This window comes from Hibiscus syriacus, unplaced genomic scaffold, assembly GCF_006381635.1.
Source record: "Hibiscus syriacus cultivar Baekdansim isolate YM2019G1 unplaced genomic scaffold, ASM638163v2 tig00111427_pilon, whole genome shotgun sequence".
Lineage (NCBI taxonomy): Eukaryota > Viridiplantae > Streptophyta > Magnoliopsida > Malvales > Malvaceae > Hibiscus > Hibiscus syriacus.
Genome location: NW_024063088.1, coordinates 4,459,057 through 4,480,307, shown reverse-complemented (window position 1 = coordinate 4,480,307; position 21,251 = coordinate 4,459,057). Strand labels below are relative to the sequence as shown.

At 34.9% G+C, this 21,251-nt stretch overlaps 1 pseudogene; it reads right to left on the bottom strand.

The window, feature by feature from the left end:
• Positions 1 to 8,575: 8,575 nt before the first annotated feature.
• On the bottom strand, positions 8,576 to 20,531 carry LOC120163187 (annotated as a pseudogene).
• Positions 20,532 to 21,251: the final 720 nt, after the last annotated feature.

Here is a 21,251-nt window from a genome sequence, read left to right as displayed (position 1 = left end):
TATCCTCTCGAGTTTAACTTAGTCTACACAAGCTTGTAATGGGCTTAGGACTAAGGGTCCGGTAAGCCCAAGGGGGCACCAACAAGGAGAACTAGGGTACCTTCTTTAGAATCTAAACCGGGAGACTACAAGGAATTAGAGCCCACCCCAAAACCTCATTGCAAACCCTAGGCTATTTTAAGTTCATTTCCAGCCTTATTTTATGTTCAAAACATGTGAACTAGAAATTTATGCGGTTAGGACTGGTTCAAAATTAACTTACGAGATATAGATCATGTCCGGGTAGGAATAATAAGCATGTGGGGTAGATATCATGTGGGGTAGGACTTTTATTTTCATGATCGTTTTTATTATTATCTTTACCTCACTAACTCTTTTCATTTTTTGTTCTCTTTTATTTTATTTTCATCATTTGCATCATTCAAAAGAGGTGTTGATCCACCAAAAACATGTTTGTTAAACGTAAATAATATGCATTAATGGAAAAAGACGTTATAATACAAGAGATGAAAAGTTCAAAAGTCCAGCTATGGTCAGAAAAGACTCGGAAGGGACCGGGTTTACACCAAGCACGCCAAAAGTCAACTTTTCCAAAACGGGATGGCGAAAGTTGCAGGGGCAAGACAAGAAAAATGTTACTGACCCGGAGAGTCCTTTCGAAGACTACGAGAACAAGATGGTGAAACCCTAGATGAGCTGGATACCATTGCTGACAAATTCAAGAAATAAGCAAATGAAATTCAGATAGCTCTTAACGATGGAGGGCTTCAATGGCATTTCCGTTATGGAACAGACTCTAAAGTAAAAGTCGAAGATGCATTCATTCGAGACTTTTTGGAGCAAGCAGCTCGTCACCTGTACAGTTTAGCCAGAGAAGCCGGAACGATTTGACAGGGTATTCAACCGGTGACAGAAAAAAGGCGGAAGATGAATCAATCTGTTAGGAGTTGTTCGGGGTTTAGAAGAATATGCCTTTAAAATATTTTTTTGCCTCTTAAGAAATAACACTTTTGTTCCCAATAAGGATTATTTATAATAACATATGTGTTTTTGGATTAATGCCTCGAACATTTCATGCATCGTGCATTCAAACATATTTTGCATTTTTGTTATTTTATTACATTCACGATAACTAACGAGGGATGTCTCATAAAAAGGAACCAAAACTGGACACATCGAGTTCGTTCAAAGAAAAGGAAAATTGAAATTACCTGAAGTGTGTCTGTAAGAAGATCCAAAGTAATGAATGAGATACTAGTGTGTGTTGGTAGGATTGAGAAAATTCAGGAGCAACTTATAAAAAACCAACGGGAGATGATCGATCAAGCGAGAAGATTTTAGGATGAATCCAGAGAACAAATAAACAAGTTAATGTATATGGTAGATACATGATCTATGGATAAAAGCCTCTAGTGGATCCCATTTAGGATGGGACTATGAATGTTGGTGCTGAAACTGAAACAACAATGACCAGAGGACCTGTTAAGGAGCCAGATACTTCAGGTCATCCCCAAAAACCAAATATGGTTGTAGAAGTTTTCACTGGGCCAACAATGGAGGATGAGTTAATGAGGGATGAAGTTTCCCTTATGAGAGATAAGCTTCACTCAAAGAAGAGGGTCATAGAAGATGCCCAAATGTTGACCAAGAAAGCTAAGAAGGATAAACCTCTTATGATTAGAGGTACTTTACAATCATCAAATTAGGACACTCAATTTCTATCTATAAAGTCATTTCCAAGTAGTCTCTTGTCATAGGGACTAGATGAGAAAAAAAAGATAGTGCAAGGCTTTCAATTCCCTTGCTTCCATTTTTCGCTTGAAAAATTATGTTCAGAAATGCTCACAACCGGATTAGTTACACCAGGATATGTTCGGCTATAGTGACCCCCGAATGAGAACTGGACCTATAAAGAGCTTTCTTGGATAAACCAGGATAGAACCCTAATTTGTTCCGTTAAAGTTCTTAGCAACCCTAAAGATTCTTTAGAATAAGTAATTTAGGGCTCTAAAACTCGGAAGTCATCGATTTAACCGAGAATACCTATTAAGAACATAAGAGGCAAAAAAATGAAAAAGTAAATTTAAGTAGAAGGACCTCCGTGAATGTAATCCGAGACTGGCCCGTGGGTTTAAGAATGGTTGAGGCAGATGTAGCCAAGAAGACACCTCAAACTGTTTCAACAGAGGATTCCTACGAAAAACATAAGGCACAAGAGGATCGAAAAAGAAATCTAAGCAAAAGGCCTTCCTTGGATGTAGTCCGAGACTGACCCGTGGGTTTAAGAATCAATGGGACAGACGCAGCTTCGAAGACACCTCAAACACCTATATCAGTTTTCCTGAAGGTAGGAGGGGTTCTGGGCAGCTTAGAAGGTCTGACGAATATTACGACAATCACAGCTGTAATATGCATTCGAGATCCAACCAAAACTATCACCGCCGAGGAAAATCGTTTTGGATCTAAATTTGGGCCTAATTTCCACCTAGGAAAGGAAAAACTGATAAATCGCAAGGAAGTAGGATCTTCCCAAGAAGTTTCTCGAGAAGAAGCGGAAGTTTGTGTGTCTGAGGGTATATCAAAAAGAGCTCCGATAAGTGAAATAATTGAGAAATGGGGAGCAAGTGCAGATGAATGCCCTAATCCAACTAGTGGGGCATCCTGATGAGGCCTTATTACATTTTGTGGCATCCTGTTTGAATTTGTTTTTGAACTTTCTCATATTTGGAACTTATTTTTTGAACTTTCTTTTTATAAGGATATCTAAATGAATTTATGTTGAATGTTGAACCAAATTTACAACTTGAAATTCTTTGAATATCAACTGAATCAAAAACTCTGTAAATGATCGGAGTTACAGATCTTTGACATTGTGACATGATTAAAAATAATGACCTTTGATTTTACCCCAGAAGGAACACTCGAACGCCATACCCTTCTCTTTTAAGAACCGATATAACCTTCTCCTTTCATAAGGGAATGAACAAGAGGCTTGGTATTAGGTATGCATAAGAGCGGACAACATGGGGCATCTCTTGTGTATGACATTACTATACTTTTTTTGAAGACGTTCAATGATTATCATGATATTTACGAATGGGATAGTCGAGTAAGTGAATCTAGTTTAGGTCAGTTGCTTGGAAATTGAACTCTAAAGATGAGATTCATTGACTTTCAAAAACACCTAGACTATAACAGGTTCTTCTTGACAAACTTAAGAAATTGGATCCGTATACCCAGATTATAATATTATATATATACAATAAAGCTTGAGCCGTCCCTCTAGAGCAATTGGTTAAACGCCCAGCTTTATGGATAAGTTTCAGCTAGCCTGATAAAGGTGATTATAATATCTATACAATCAAGCTTGAACCGTCCCTCTAGAGCAGTTGGTTAAACGCCCTGGCTTTATGGATAAGCTTCAGCTAGCCTGATAAAGGTGATTATAATATCTATACAATAAAACTTGAACAGTCCCTCTAGAGCAATTGGTTAAACGCCCCGACTTTATGGATAAGCTTCAGCTAGCTTGATAAAGGTGATTATAAAATCTATACAATAAAGCTTGAACCGTCCCTCTAGAGAAATTAGTTAAACGTCCCGACTTTATGGATAAGATTCAGCTAGCCTGATAAAGGTGATTATAATAATAAAGTTGTCCCTCTAGGGCAATTGATTAAACGCCCCGACTTTATGGATTCAGCTAGCCAGATAATGGTAAATTAAATTTATTTAAATAAATGAGTTTCGGTAAAGATGGAATAAGGGAGTTAAGGAACACTTGATATAGTCAATTTCATACTATAACTCAGGAATTTCATTTTTAGGCCGATATTTTCGCACTACCTTTGTTAAAAGAGCCTATGAAGCTTGAAAAATTGGAAGATTTCAAGAGGACTGAAATAGAAGGTCTAGTAATTGATTATGCTAGTTGCGTCATTTTGTCCGCATCCGATTAAAATGCCAAGCCAAGAAATAGAGGCATGTTTCGATGTTCAAAAAGGATCGAGAAAGAAATGACATTCTGGTGGCCAAAACCTTACAAAATAGTAAGCCAACCTGAAACCAACTCATCAATTTTGGACATTTTTCAAAGAGCTATAACTCTGAAAGATAAAGAGCTGTTGATTCTATTGATATTCTTTGAACTCATGTTTACGATTTGATTCGATTGCGAGCCTAAATTAAGGGGCAATGTTTTACAGAATTCTTACATTTTATATCTTTTTTTATTCCCTCCTAAAATAAGAGAAATGAGAACAACATTTTCAAACAGGACAATTTCAAATGTGAAAAGTCCTGAAAGTTGTTGAGGCTCATTTTGCCTCTATTGAAGAAACAACGAACAATGCCAAATTTTGAGCATTTCACACTCTTGAAAACAATCAGTTCGAGAGACCATATAGAACTTGTGACATCGTCAACAACCTGAGAAGAAAATGGGGTATGGTCGATTCCAAGGACAAGACCAACAGACAAAAATGAGACTCCATCCAGAAGATAAAATAACCAATTCATGTTGCATGCATCTTAGACATACTTAAGACCATCGCATTTATCATTTTTTGCATACATTATTTTTTGCATCTTTTAGAGTCAATTTCAAATTCACAGCGAATGATATTGGACTCAGCAAACAACTTTCCAATTTCATTCAGAGTCAATTTCAACTTCACAGTGAAGGTTATTAGACTCAACAAAAAAATTTCCAGTTTCATTCAGAGTCAATTTCAATTTCACAGCGAAGGGTATTGGACTCAACAAACAACTTTCCAGTTTCATTCAGAGTCAATTTCAACTTCACTGTGAAGGATATTGGACTCAACAAACAACTTTCCAGTTTCATTCATAATCAATTTCAACTTCACAGCAAAGGATATTGGACTCGAAGTGATACAATTTACTCGAGATTGGATTTCAACATCACGACGAAGGATATCAAACTCAAAGCTAATTTGGTGAAACTTACTCAAGATTGGATTTCAACTTCACGACGAAGGATATCCAACTCAAAACCAATTTGGTGAAACAATACTTTGATTTCAACTTCACGACGAAGTATATCCAATTCAAAGCTCAACTTCACTACGAAGGAGCCATCCACGATTTCAACTTCATGATGAACAATATCGTGCCCACAAGAAGCATCCATCTCTAGATTGGATTTCAACTTCACAACGAAGGATATCCAATTCAAAGCTCAACTTCACAATGAAGGAGCCATCCACGATTTCAACTTCACGGCGAAGGATATCGTGCCCACAAGCATCATCCATCTCTAGATTGGATTTCAACTTCACAATGAAGGATATCCAATTCAAAGCTCAACTTCACAACGAATGAGCCATCCATGATTTCAACTTCACGACAAAGGATATCATGCCCATTGGATTTCAACTTCACGACGAAGGATATCGTGCCCATTGGATTTCAACTTCACGACGAAGGATATCCAACTCAAAGCCAATTTGGTGAAACTTACTCAAGATTGGATTTCAACTTCATGACGAAGGATATCTAGCTCAAAACAAATTTGGTAAAACAATCCTTGGATTTCAACTTCACAACGAAGGATATCCAATTAAAAGCTCAACTTCACAACGAATGAGTCATCCACGATTTCAACTTCACGACGAATGATATTGTGCTCAACAGATTGACTTGATTTCACAACAAATAAGTCATCAAAAACAACAAGGATTCATTCCCAGCCCAATGCAGTATAACTCAAGGCGAGAAAGGTTATATGTCATCAAAGACCTTCGAGTTCGATTACATTCAGCTCAAAGGCACATCAAATTTACAACATAACTCAAGGCGAGAAGAGTTATCTGTCAGCAAAGACCTTTGAGCTCGACTACACACAGATCAAAGGCACATCAAATTTACAACATAAATCAAGGCGAGAAGGGTTATCTATCAACAAATACATTCGAGTTCGGTTTCATTCAGCTCGATGCAACGTCAACCACATGGTAGCATCGAGAAACTACTTTCTGGTTGAAGTCGAGGTCTTCAGGTCAAGAAGAAGATCTGGGGCAATCTCTCAACTCATTACAACATAACTCAAGGCGAGAAGGGTTATCTGTCAATGATAAAGAAGAAGACCGAAGTGAACTATAATTTGGCAACGAGAAGCCACATTTTGATTCAAATTCCGAACTACGGCTTCAATTCCATTTCAAGATGGACTTGACTTCTCGATAGAGGAGTTATCCACAACTCAATTCGACAGGGAGTTATTCTTAATTGAAATATCAGAGTCAATTTTCAACTCCATCGAACAAAAAATTGTGTCATTTTATCTTTGTCTTATTTTTCGTTCCACGAAAAAAGACAAAGAGGGGCGGCTGTGGACACTAATATTCAACCAGCCATATATATATAAATTTATTTTATTATTTTCATTATTATGGTATAATATATATATGTTATATTTATTCTATGTTTTTATTTATTTACAGGCCCAACAGTCAATTACACCCACAACCTCTTACACAGTAGCCCAAACCCAAGTTGTAACCCAACAGAATACTTGGAGCACCTGAATCGGCCTCAACTCCACAACCCGAACCGGTCCACTTACGCTGATCCGACCCAAAAAACTAGGGTTTCCAGAACATTAGTTTACTTTTCTCACCCTTGGCGCTGCACTTCACCCCCGAAGACTCCATGCCTCTTACGTCTCCGCAACGTCCGGCGCAAGGAAAGCAAACAACACAAATCAACAAGCATTAGACTTCTAGTTCGATTAAGAGTCTAAAAATAGTATTTTTGTTTCCTATAAATAAATGTAACATTTACGTTCGAAATACAGAGAATATTACGCACGAAATACAAGAAAAAATTGATAAAAAAAAGCTAGAAGCACTTGTACTCTTCGAAACAAGAAATAAAGAAGAAATGTATTTTTGTTACCTATTTCCGTTCGGTCCTTGTTCGCATGTGGTCTTGGTTCTTTGTGTTTGATTCGAAAAAAGGAAAAAATGTTTGGCCGATGAACTTTAGGGGAGGGTTCGAGATTTTAAATCTCAGATCTAACCTCCCCTGAGGTCGATTTGTAAAAACCGATTTGATATTAGCACTGGGGTATGAAAAAGTTTTCAAAAACTAAAAAAAAAAAATTTAGCCGCTGGCAAGGCTGTGAGTGGCCGGATTCTGGGTTCGTACATTGACTATTCTTCAAAATGAATAACAACCCAAGAACTTTGAGAGAAAACGATAGGGGGATTTGATCCATTTGAGGGGTGAATGAAAAATGAATAAATGTTTAAAAGGTTGGGCTTTATACCCAACCCACGGATCGACCCACGTCCCGAGCGGATCCCTTAGGGGATCCGTGTGTTTTTAAAGGAAAAGGGGATAATCCCCATTCGATCCCTCATCATTTTTAATGCCTTAATTTTACCCCCTAAATCTAATTTGCACCAAATTTCATTTTAAATTCACCCTCAATTTTGTTTTCCTTTCAATTTAATCCTTTTATTATTCCTTTTTATTATTTTTTATTTATTCATTTTATTTTTATTTTATTTCTTATTATTTTTTATATTTTGTTTATACGTTATTATATATTTTTTATTATTTTTATTTTATTCTAATCATTTTATTATTATTATTTTATTATTATTTTTTATTTGTTTGTTTTATTTTTATTTTATATCTTATTTTATATATTTATTTTTATTTTTATTATTAATATTATTATTATTATTCCTATTATTATTTTCTTTTTATTCAACTTATTTATATATGTACTTTTTTTATTTTTCTTTGTTTTTATTCTTGTTTCATTTTTTGTTTTATTTTTACTTTTATCTTTATTTTTATTATTTTTTTGTTTTGTTATATTTTTACTCATGTTATCATTTTTTTATTTCTACTTATTTTATTATTATTATTATTATTTTTTTGTTTATTATTATCATATTTACATATTTTTTATCTTAATTCGACTCTGTACTTCTCTATAAATCTAACATCACTAACTTTTTAAGGGTCTTTTTTCAAATCTATCAGAGGTAAGTAATTCGGATCAATTTTTACCTTTTTAACTTGCAATTTTGTTATTTAAGACAACTGGAAATTAATTAGTACCGAAAGGTCAGTTCAAGGGTGTTAATCCTTCCTTGACTGTAACCGACTCCCGAATCCGACATATCTTTGGTAAGATGCAGGTCAGGTAAGAAATTAAGGTATCCGATCAACCCGTGTTATTTTTAAAATAAATTATCTATAGCGACTTTAACCCATTTATTCACGTCGAAGCCCAATTCTGGCTTCAACCAAAAGACGGCCGCGACACAAGATACTTTATAAAAGAGTTCCATTTGAGTGTAACGAGAAGTGTCAATAGAGTTTCAACTTTGTTTCTATTGTTGCAGTTACTTCTCTGCTATCGCAATCTTCTCCCACTTTTCACCAATTTCTTTTTAAAAAATCCAATTCTCATATGTTTAATATTCTTTATTACGGTATACGAAGAAAATTGCTCAATTAATTTATTTCCTTTTAATTTTATTCCCATTGCTAATATGTTTGTTTTGCAACAGTATATTTACCAACATATATTTGGGATTTGGTTTTAAAATTCAATGACATATTGTGTGTAATGTATGTGTATAAAACTGCCTCTCTCGGTTTGATGCATCCAAAAAATAAAAGGGAAAAAGCATAAGCGGAAAGCCAATTAGTAAACAAAACTCAACAAAGGTAGAATGAATGTTGAAAGATGGGAGTTCAAGAAGCTTCGTATTTAGCCTTCACGGCCAAAGCAGCTGCCGCCATCGCCCCCGGATCTGGAACTGTCGCAAGTATAGCCGCCGACACGTAGCTTGACCGGCCTGCCTGCAACATCCCAACAACAGCTTCCTGCTTTTAATCAAGTTTTCTAGCCAACAACAGCCGACCAAAAGAAACAGCCCGATGCAATCAAATCAAAATCCTAAATACTAAACTATGTGAAGGAAAGATGATACAGAACCTGTGCCTGCATGTCTTTAGTTGATTCAGCTCCCGCCAATGCTGCTTCGGATGAAAGAACAAATGCAGTAGAAGAATCATCACCGGCTGATAATCTCTGCTTGCAAAACAAAACTATTACCATGAAATCTTAGGACTGGATCAACGAAAAGGAGCAAACGGAAATTGATCTATACAACCTCCTTAAGAACTGCTGATGCAGGAATAAGGGCATCTAATAATGTACGATAACCAGCTCTAGTCCCACCATATTTACTGACTGCAGCGATCGCAGCTTCAAGTGCTTCAGCCCCTGAAATAAAATGTCAGTAAGACAAGGTGCCTGAGCATCATCTCACATTGCTTTGCTGTGACAGCTGAATCTGAGTTAGCTTTCAACTTTGCACATGCTGCCTTACAAAATATATTATCTGTTCAGAGAGAAATGCCAAGTGTTCTATATTTATAGTTATCTGTAAGTAAAAATCAAGCAGAGAACAGGCAAGTAAATTACAAGACTCCACTTGTTCCTCCCATAGCTCTTATAACAGACGATCCAATTTCATTCACTGTTTCTGCAGCATCATTCAGAGGATAACTGGGACAGATGAAGATGATTCGTCAAGTAAGATTCAAATATACAACAAAAATAGATATTATATAATATTAATCACCGAGGTAAAAAAGGATTGTTGTAAAAAATTTAAAACCACATAACCAAAAATGACAGCCATCAATCAATACATTACACTAGCAAATCACTGCAGAAATGATAATGGAGGAAAAACAAGTTACACTGGAGCTAACAAACGGAGCTATAACATCATGCTCCAAACACCAGTGACCTGTTTGACTAGAACTGTTTTATACATTAAAATATCTCCTATCAGAAATATTCTTAGGAGAGTTATGGGCATTCAAGTCTCTGAAGCATCAATGGGATTCTTCTTGCAATTGCAATGACACTAATACAAAGTGTATAATAAAATGAAATCAAGTATATCTATGACCAAGAAAAATATCTATAAGTGGGCCTTGGCAAGCCCCACATTGAAAGAGGAGTCCTAAAATAATACATTATAGACGGTACTACAGGAAAGCATTACGAATAAGACAAATATACCCCTTCCGTGTCTAAAGATAATGACTCGTCAAAACCAACGACACTTCATCAAAAAGCTACAGATATACGGCAAACATAAAACCAATTACAATGGTGGGAAACAGCTTGCATAAGTAAATATATCTTAGTAATCTGGCCAGGGATTGCCAAAGCTACTATGATAGAAGAATTCCCCCAACTAAATTACAAAAGAAAATAATAAAAATAATGGACAAAGTGCATGCTATTTTTTCATATCATCAAGGATTGCTGTTGCACCTCTATACATCTGCAGAAGCAAGTTAATCATGAATATCAGACAATAAATTGTGAATCAAAAGGCATAAATGATAATTAACACAGTTTGAGTACACAACTTACTGTTGACCCACAGTCACCGTCACCAACTTTGCCATCCCAGTCATTCAAACTGTCCCTCGTATCGATTACTGCATTTACTGCTGCTTCGATAGCAGTTTCAAGAATTCGGCCATGTTCACTAAGCTGAAGTGGCCGACTTAATGACTACCAAGAACAAACATGAATGAAGATGCCGGTCAAGCACAACAAGAAACTGTCTTTTCCTCAAACCCAACAAGGTATGAACAATGTCATGTGCCCAAAAATTCATTTAACAATATTAACAACCCCTGCCCGCTATTCACATTACCGAAAAGGATGTAATTTAAGGATCTAGTTCCAAGGAATTGAATTTCATCTATCAATGTACATTTGTGTTATTTTCTATATATATATATATATATATATATATATATATATATATCTTCTTTGGACAACAAAACATCTGATGCTATTCGTGAAATTATTTTATTTTTCAAGTGAAAAATGCCTAACGTCAGCTACATGAGTTTCTTAGACAATTTATGTAACCCATATTACTTTTTGTTATTCTGGAACAATGGGAACAAAAAGGCACCTTTGACCAATTTGTATTCATCAACAGAACACAAAAAACGGTGATTAAACTTTACATTATTTTTTAGTACATGAGTGCTTAAATATGATGTCATTTCATACTCTTCTATTGATAGCAGTACTGCTAAAATATCGTCCTAACCTAACTGGCAAGTATAATTTTGTTCAGGTTGTGATATATTTGTTGCATTAAGTTTGTTGTATTTTGGGGAAGTTCTGGTTATATTTGTCAATTGTGTTATGCTTGCGTTTGATTGATTGTTTTTAGGATATAGTTTTCTTGAGTTGGATTTGGTCATTGTTGTGTTTATGTAGTTTAATGTTGTTCATTGTTGAGGTGGTAGTCATGTTGTGTTTAGTGGTATTGTACTCTTCTTGTACTTGGTATCAATGCAATAAAATTTTGAGGCACTTTTTTCCTCCTTCTGATGTCCGTTGAGCCACTCTTGTAACTTGACGGTTATGAAGGAGTTTTTTAACGAGGCCTCCTTTTTTATTAAAAATAAAAAACTACAACCTACAAGTAAACAAGATGTAACATGTTCAGAAATAAAGATCGATGAGCATAAACAAAACCATAAATGTAAAACATCAGTGGCTACATGGGAGAAACAAATTTCAAGAAGTGTAGAGACCAGTAAAAAAAGACTAATGCATGCTCCCAAAGTTTATGCCAAATGATAGAAGCTAGTCCATAGTGGGTCCTGGACTGTCAAGGTAGTAACTAATATATTTTGTTAAGATCGGAGAGTAACATTTTGAGCATACATGCTAAGGGAAACATAAACTTTGACCCCCAAAATTGCCTAACAAAGGGCATATTAAACTATTTGGTCGTAAAAGTCAGTAGAAACACAAAAGCCAAAAGGTGACTGAAGCTTTAAAAGCTTTCTAGAAATCGTTGTAGCTAAAGCGAGTGTCAAGATAACAATGTATAGAATTTCAATTTCTAATTTGAGCACACGAAGACAGATATCAAGTGTTAGCAGATTTGCAGGGTCCGAACCTGATATGACCGCAACTTTGTCGTATGTTGTGCCTGAAGCATCAGCACGAATTACAACTTTCACCTGCAAACGAACAAGTCAGAAATTGGTGTTTATAAAGTCTAATTCACCAACTTAACATAAGCAAAGCAGAAAACAAAATCACCTCCGGGAAACCATCTAAGTACTGGAGTCCTGGATATGTTTCCACAAGACCCTCAACAAATTCAGTCACCACATCTGCCACCATCATAACAAAAGAACTTCAAAATGGCTTTTCATAAAGCAGAAAACTAGAACAGGAAACTCAACGGAGGAAAGAGCATAGTAAAGTAATGCATTCGAGAAACAAGAGTAAATAAAGCTTGATACAGCTCTAACACAGTGCAATCGATGCAGAAAATCTAGGAAGCGAAACAGAGACTTCTTTGTTTTCCTAAATTTTAGCAATAGCCTTGCTTCTTTACTAGGTTCATTTTCTCAGACCAAATGAAGGAAAGTATAGAAACAAACAATAGCTGCTACTGAAACAAAATACATAAATTACATATATCAAGCATTTTCTAACCGCTAATTAGAGGGCAAATCACAAAAACAATTAAAAAAATTCCAAAATAACCCGATACGAACACAAATGAACATGAAATTAGGAAATGCATGCCAATACCATCCTAATTATTGTCATTTTTGTGAAGACAGACGAGTAAAAGATAAGTAAATGAATATTGTTGGTTTTTCTGATGAGAAAGTGGGGGGAAGGAGGAGGAATAAGATTATCATTAGCGTTTGGTTCATGGAATGTAGCATTACCTCTGGAAATATAATTACTTGAATGTAACATTACTTAACACGTTATTAAGAAGAGAAAATAACTTCAGTGACCGAAAATGCCTTATATATACGATTTTAACCATTTTTTTTTGGATTTGCGAAAATGACCAACAAATTCGACTCCAATTCCGCAACTCAGTTTCCAAATTCGCAACGCGAATATGTAAATCGCAACGCGAATCTGTAATTCGCAACGCAAAAGTCAAATTCGCAAAGCGCTTTTATTTTCGCAACGCGAATTTTATTTTCGAATTCGAAACACAATATTAGTTTCGCAACACAAATGTAAACAGTATAATCGCAAATCATAGCCTAAAACCCTAAATCATAACTCAGTCCCATCTCCATCTCTCACTCTCTACGGCGACATCCGTCCCCATCTCCGACAAAATCTGTCCTCATCTCCTGCGAAATCCGTCTATCTCCATCTCTCAGAGCCACCCTCACAACCATTCACGGTCAGAAATGGAAAATCAATCACCGAGGGTTAGTTTTTTTAATTATTTTTATTTTGATTTTTTTTTATTATTATTAGATTTTTCATATTTAAATTAATGATAAATTTACTGGTAATTTCAGTAATAGATTAACCATTTCACTTAGATTGCTTAGTAAATTCATTCGGTTGCTGTCAATACTGCTAAATTGTTTAGTCTTTAACCCTGTGAAGTTAGTATTTGTCTTTGTTTTGTCTTTTGGTTGAAGTAATGCAATTCATTCAAGTTTCAATTTGCAGAAAACTATTTGAAACTTAAATTCGCAACACGAAAATGAAAACAACAACGCGATTTTAGTTTCGCGTTGCGATTTTCATTTTCGCATTGCAATTTTAAGTTTCAGAAACTATTCTTCTTCTGCAAATTGAAACTTGAATGAATTGCATTACTCCAACCAAAAAACAAAGACAAATACTAACTTCACAGTGTTGCAAATTTAAGTTTCAAGAATAAACTACTACTCTTTATGTTGTCCTTGAACCTGCACTAAACCTATATGTTGTCCTTTTAAATGTTTATATAAGTGCTTACTTCTGGAATGTTATCTGATGCATTTTGTGAACTATGATAGAATAATGACTTGGGTGAATACCGTGCAAGTTTGAAACATATTTGGCTTTGTTTTCACTGTTTAATATCATGTCTATTTATAGTGTATAATTTGTAGTTTTTGGTATATCTAACTTTGTATGTTTATTGTTTTTGTAGAAATTTTTTTCGGCTTCATTGACCTTAAGGAATAAATTAAGCCTAGCCACTACAATTGCGTCGACGCTTACACCTGTACAAAAAAAATTGTTTGAGGATACTTGCTTCGGGCCATGACTGAAAGTACAACATTCGGCTGGAGATGCTATGTTGCCCCATTTGTTTCTTCAGACCATGACTAACGATCTACCCGAGAGGATACAACGTGGTGATGAAGAGATATGGTTTCATTTTCCTCTGACGTATACTTGTTTTGGGCGGGAGGAGTTTTGCTTAATCACTGATCTACGCTTCAGACACGATGATGTAGGTCGGTACACTAGTCATATCACCCGCCCATCATGGTTATCTCGGGTTTTTCCTGAGCTGGCAAAGGCCAAGCCGAGTTTACACGTCGATGACTTGAAGAGATTATTTGTTAAAGATGGTTTTACTTGGACGGATGACCTCGATGTTGTCTGAGTATGCTATTTATTACTTTTGCATGCCGTCTTTTTAGGCAAAGAGGCCAGACAACCTATTTCTGAGGACCTAATATTATTGGTAGAGAACCTAAATGCATGGAACCTATTTCCGTGGGGTTCACCGTGGGGTTCATATCTATGGAAAGCTACCTGGATAACCGTTAACCTTTAACTGAAACAGTCTGAGAGAAACATAGTTGATGTAGAAGCAACTGCATATTTAAAATCTCGAAGGTAATCCATTTGGTTCTCAAAATTTAAAGCATCAGAAGCATTTCAGACTTATGAGTTGGGTGGTACAAGGGTAATGCAACAAAATGCATCAAAATATTCTCGAGATTTTTAGTTGCCATTTGTTGCATTTCCCGTATACCACCCATATCATATGTCCGAAACGTTTCTGACGCTTTAGCTGTTTGAGAACCAAATGCATCACCATTGAGATTTTAAATCTGCAGCTGCTTCTACATCAAGTATGTTTGGCTAAGATAGTTTTAATTTAGGGTTAACCTACCTCAGTGAGCTGACTGAAATGGATAGTATCCGAAAGACATTCTTCGGATATCCAATCTTCCTGCTTGTTAACCAAAAATTACGATAGTCGGGATTTCCCTCGCGTTTAAAGTTGGAAAAAACAATGGAAATTAGGAATAATCAATGATAACATGCATATTGGCTAAGTTATTCTATTGAGTAAGTTGTTGTTTGGATGGAACAAAAGATCGGCCTTATAGTGGAGCTGAAATTTATATTGAAATTCAAACTCAAATTGAAATTTAAATTCAAACTACAATTACATATGAAATGAATTTGAAATGCAATGTTAAATTGAACATGGAAATTGCATAATTGATTCATACTGTTCAAGTAACATGCTTTATGAACCATCAAGTTAAAAGACAATATTGATTGAGTTCAAAGCTGAGTTGTGAGTTGATGGGGTTGTCACACTTGTCACATGGTGGGAATAAAGTACTCACATGGAAGAGATAGATTGTTTTGTTATGCACAGCCCATCCCATCTGAATGAAAATATACATACAATATAATCAAACCAAAACATACATACACAATAAATTTAGACATAACAATGTTCAAATAATGTACCCACATCAACGAAATTAATCCGATGAAAAAGGGTTATTTCTAACGAAGTCCGGAACATTATTTTCCAAATAATATACACATAACAATGTTCAAATAATGTACCCACAACAATGTTTAATTGATTTGTTGTTTAATTTTCAATCTGCATTATGTTGAAGGTAAAAAAGACCTGTTGAAGGTACACTTTCGTAACACAAAATTGAAATTCGCATTGCGATTTTCTCGTTTCGATTGTTGCGATAGTCAAATTCGCAACGAGAAAGTAAAAATTGCGTTGTGATTGTTGCGAAAGTCAAATTTGCAACGCGAAAGTCAAATTCGCATTACGATTTTTGCGTTACGAATTTGATTTTCACATTGCATATTTGACTACATAAAATACAACTGAAAAAGATAAAAGACAACAATCTGATAAGTGATAACAACTGACCAGATCATAGCAATGTTCAAACTCAAGTTACTAATACATTTCTAGCTGAAAATGTATGCATTCACACATAAAATACACATAATACAATGTTTGCATTTAAAAATCACCTAAGTTAATAAGTCCCAAAAGGTGAAGTCGGTTGTGATTGAGATTTTGATTTTAATTGCGATTTTGATTTCCTTTTGCTTGGCACCATATGAGGTTTGTATTTTGATGAGGATCCATATTTTGGTAGAGGAAAAGATGATTATGATGGCACTGGTGATCCACAGGTCAACCTTGTATGACTATTTTCCTTTCACCAACTACATGTTGATATCCTTTTCTCTTCACCCTTAGACGGTATACGATCGTGATTTTTTGGTCGGCTAGGTAGCCTGCTGTCCATGACTGGTGGCAAAACTATTTGTAAGTCATATGGTATGTCACACTCAGAATGATGTGGAATAGGGTAGACAATCTCGACATAAGTCTGTCGATATACTTCTGTAGTGTAGCAATACATAGCGTATGCGATTGAATCATCTTGGTTTAGATGAATAGCAACTTTAATAACATGGCCACACGGATAACCAAATGTTTGTCATTTCATACAACTACACGTCTTTGCATTTAGATCGATAAGCCCATTTAAGTTATTATCCAATACTTCAAACAAAGTGATTGAACATGGTTTAACTCTCTATGACGTTGACTTCACAACACGTTTCGTTATCTTTTTTTCAGTCCATAGTGTAACACGACGTTCCAATGTTCCTGTAAATTTAAATAAATAATACTTAGTAAAAAATATATTAAATATGATAAGTTACGAATTTAAAGAAATAATACCTGTATGTTTTTTTTCTTGTAGTACCACTGTTGAATAGAGGCTCGAAAAAACTCCATTAACATAGTAATGGGTAATTTTCGGGAATGACGACTTAGAGCGTTGATTGATTCTGCACTATTAGACATCATGAAACCATATCTTGCTCCAAGTTGATGTACTCTTGACCATCTTTCAAACCCGACATCTTTTAGTGTTTGAGCACATTGAGGCAAAACACGTCTTAAACAATTTATATGCTTATTAAAATCCACTTCCCGATAAGTTTTTACAACCTTCCAGTATGTCCATTTGTGATTTTTTATACCAGCAGACCTTGATTTTAGATTTATGTACAAATGAACACCACAAAGTCCATGAAAAGCATATGGGAAACACCTTCTAACAGCGTTGTCAATTGAGTTTGCCCTATCGGATATGATTGTCAGATTGCTAATAGGACCTATACAATCCCTAAGATGCCCCATAAACCATGTGCATAAAATAGAGGTTTCAGATTTACCAACCCCGTAAGCTATTGGCAGTATCTCATTGTTAGCATCCATGACTACTTCTAATAGGTTTACTCCAAGGTATCAACCTTTCAAATGTGCTCTGTCAACTATAATAATTGGGCGCATGCAAGTAATAAACGAACGAATCTACAAAATAATATACACAAGAAATATAATCATTTAAATGTGAAATGCATGTACTAACAAAAATGAGTCAACAAAATTATATTAATTTACTAACCGCAGCACCAATGGCGATAAACAGCAACTCAAAGCGTCCATCTCTATCTGTTTTGATATGAGTTACCGACCCAGGATTTTTTAGCTTTAAATTGTGACAATAAGCCGACAGTTGGGCAAACGATGCTTCTGACGACCCTCTCAACAATTCCAAGGCATAACATTTGGCTCTCCAAGCTTGAGAATATGAGATACTAATATTAAACCGAGCATTCATGTCAGTCATAATTTCATGTCCCCGATATACCCTGCCATTCAAAAATATTAACTCAGCCAGAAAACCACCCAACATCTTTTTGTTTGCATGTCTATGGTGAGGAAAAACTTGGGTTCTTGAACATGTATGTTTATCAATAAAAGTCCTAACTTGAAACATTTCACAATCTTTTATCCTCTTTGCAATCATACGCCACATACAGTTTTTGTCAATCATACACCTTGTTTCGAAACGATCTTTGCTTGATTTGTTAACTTTTAATTGATAGCCATCTTCCACACATTTCGTATACAAAGCTATCTTCAAGTCTTCCTTTGTACCAAAACAATCATCTTTCTTGATACAAATAACTTTTATGTAACAATCAACTGCTATTTTTACCAACTCTTCTTCCGGTATCTGAAGTAATTCTGGTATATTTCATTTATACTCCCGTGGCATTTTCTTCTTTTTCTTTTCTTCGAGGACTTCTTCTTCTTCTTTTTCTTCTTCATGGTTATATGAATTATAGAATGGATGTTCAACATTTCCATTCAAAGTCGTAACTTCCTCCTCATTATCATCAACAACATTTTCCTCGGCAGTGGCTGTTTCATCATCAAAATTCGGGTATTGACCAATATCAAAATCATTACACACATGGTATGTTTCTTCTTCTGAAACATCATCAAAATCCGAGTATTGACCAAGATCAAAGTCTGGGTATTGACCAAGATCAAATTTTGAATATTGACTAGTACTCACAATTTTTTCTGTTGGCTCATAATCGTCTAACTGGTCAATACGAAAACCGAAATTTGGTGCTGAAAGTTGATTGAGATTTGGATTAGGAAAAGGTTGTGGGGTTTGAGATTGTGTTTGGTATTGGAAATGTGGTGAAACAAAATTTTCTTGGTGATGAAATTGTGGTAGAACCATTAAATTTTGAGGTTGATAATAACGTTGTACATTGTGAGCACCATAAACTGGAGTTGAAGAACTTAGTTGATTACTACCTGCTACTGACCCAAATTCACTACTTCTAGGTTCAACAACATACAATGTAACATCATCTTCTTGCGAAACACTAATGTAAGCAATGAATCGTTCAACATCTTCATTGTCGGTTAACAAATAAACTTTACCTTTTCTCTGATAAGATAGCCTAAATCCACTTAGAGACTCTAAATTCAATTTCTTTGCAACACATAACATTAGAGTTTCATAAGTTAACTTTTTTAATGACAATTTTAGTTGAAGATTCATGGATAAAGACATATATCGTAAAACACCATGAACATTCTCCCATGACCCTCCAAAACACAAATCTATCCAAACATGATCAACATTAGATGATTTCATTCTACAAATTGTAAATTAATTTACTAAACAAACGAGCTATAAACTACATATCATCACTAACTTAGAGAATAACATACCTTTACTAAGTTGATAGTTGATAGTTGATAATTTGGGAGAGAAATCATTGAAAAATTATATAGAAATAAAATTATGTAAAAAAAATTAGAGATGGGGAAGGATGTCATTGGATATAGGAACAGATGTCGCCGGAGAGAGTGATAGATGGAGATGGAATGATTTGCGATTTAGGGATTTAGGTTATGAGTTGTTGTTGTTGCGTAGTTATATACCCAAAACATTTGTTTTGCAAAAATAAAACCTGTTGCGAAATTAAAATTCGTGTTGCGAATTCGAAAATCGAGTTGCGAATTTAGAAATCGAGTTGCGAATTTGAAATTCAGTGTTGCGAATTTGTAAATCACGTTGCGAATTTGGAAATCGCAATGCAAATTTGGAAATCGCATTGCAAATTTGGAAATCGCGTTGCAAATTTGACTTATGTGTTGCGATTCACATATTCGCGTTGCGAATTTGGAAACTGAGTTACGAAATTGGAGTTCGCGTGGCGAATTTGTTGGTCATTTTTGCAAATCCAAAAAAAGTTTCACTAAAGTTATTTTCTCTATTAAGAATGTTGCATTGTTGTGTTTGGTTTATTTAGCAATAATATAAGATTATAATGTTTGGTTAAAAGAATAATAGATTACTGGAATGTATATTTTACCAAATTGTCATTGTTATATATTTATTTTTTAAACAAGTTGAATTCTAAATATTCATAAGAAAATATTTGTATAAAATATCATAGAAAATATATAATTTTATTATTTTTAATTTATATATTTTCTTTAAAAATTTTAAATTCATAAAATTATATAATTATTTTTACAAAATTTAAAAATAAATTAGTTTAATGAAAGAGTTTAATTTTATTTTATTCCATGAACGTCATATAAAAGTCTAATTGTGAATTTTTTTTGTAAATCTAAAATAGTTTAAGGATAAATTTGCAATTTACCCTTCGTAGAATATTTTTATTCAACGGTTAGGAGAATGATATTTTTGAAAAAAAAATGTTTTAAGGGCATTTTAGTCCAAAGTCATGAAAAAATATTAATACCTAAGGAATTAGGGGAAATGACATTCCCGGTATTAAGCTCCAAAAATGCCACTATTGAGAATGACTTATTACCTCTTGTTGAGAATCTTTGCAATCCAAACATGAGTATCACATTCTATAAAAAAATTTCTCCCTCGGTAATCTTATTTTCCCCCGTCCAAACTCACCCTTAAGATTGTTGATGACCTTATTCCCTCGAAAAGCCATAATCGAAGACTGAGGGATAACAGGAAAATCAGATTTGAGGTGTGTTTAATTTTGGTGGACTATTTGGAAGTGTATAGGGTTGTAAATGAGACGAGACGAGACAGATCGCGAGCTACTCGAGATCGACTCGATCAAGGCTCGATAAATACTCGGATCGAATGGACTTGACTAGAGTTCGAGCTCCACTCGAGTTCTTAACGAGCCGAAACGAGCTACTCGATATTCGACTCGAAAAGCTCGTGAACTGCTCAAAAATATAATATATTAAGATTTTATTTTTTTAAAAAAAATTATTCATAATATTAATATTTATGTATTAATTTTTTTTTAAAAAAATACAGTAAGATTTCATGTATTTAAGGTTCATGTTTGAGTTTGAAGCTTCAATTAAGTTAAGTTTAAGATTTTTTTTCATTTCGAGCCTTTTCGAGCTGCTCACGAGCTTCAGTTCAGGATTTTGAGTTCGAGTCGAGCTTGAAAATTTTAAGCTCGCGAGTTTTTGAGTCGAGTCGAGCTCAATTTCAGAGTTTTCGAGTCGAGTCGAGCTCAATTTCAAAGTTTTCGAGTCGAGTCGAGCTCAGCAATACTCGAGCTTGACTCGGCTCGTTTACACCCCTAGTGGAGTGTCTCTCGAGATTTTCACAATTCAACCATTCTGCTACTGTTTTACTTCTCCTCCCGGACAAGAAATTCCACCTCCAATTACCAAAATATCCTTTTTCTATAACATTTCTTAGTTGATTTTTGGGTAAACTACAAGTTTAGTACCTTAACTATCACT